Source organism: Penaeus monodon, chromosome 34 (assembly GCF_015228065.2).
Source record: "Penaeus monodon isolate SGIC_2016 chromosome 34, NSTDA_Pmon_1, whole genome shotgun sequence".
Lineage (NCBI taxonomy): Eukaryota > Metazoa > Arthropoda > Malacostraca > Decapoda > Penaeidae > Penaeus > Penaeus monodon.
Window position 1 is genome coordinate 28,032,733 of NC_051419.1, and position 260 is coordinate 28,032,992.

Here is a 260-nt window from a genome sequence, read left to right on the forward strand (position 1 = left end):
TCTCCACGGGGACTGATTCACGCCAAGGAATATGTGATTCACGAGAGCTTCCCATTTCCAGGAACTGCGTTAGAGAAAGTGAGATTTAATGAAGCCTTTGAGCATGACACGAATATGGTTGGAGGAAGATCGGGATGCGGGCGTCGGTTCGCTTCTGTTGGAAGGTTCACACAAGTTTTTTATTTAGATATGCTTGAGCAACGATTTATATTCGTCTTTGTTGCGTGTGATATGTATACAATGTATATATGGTATGTGTT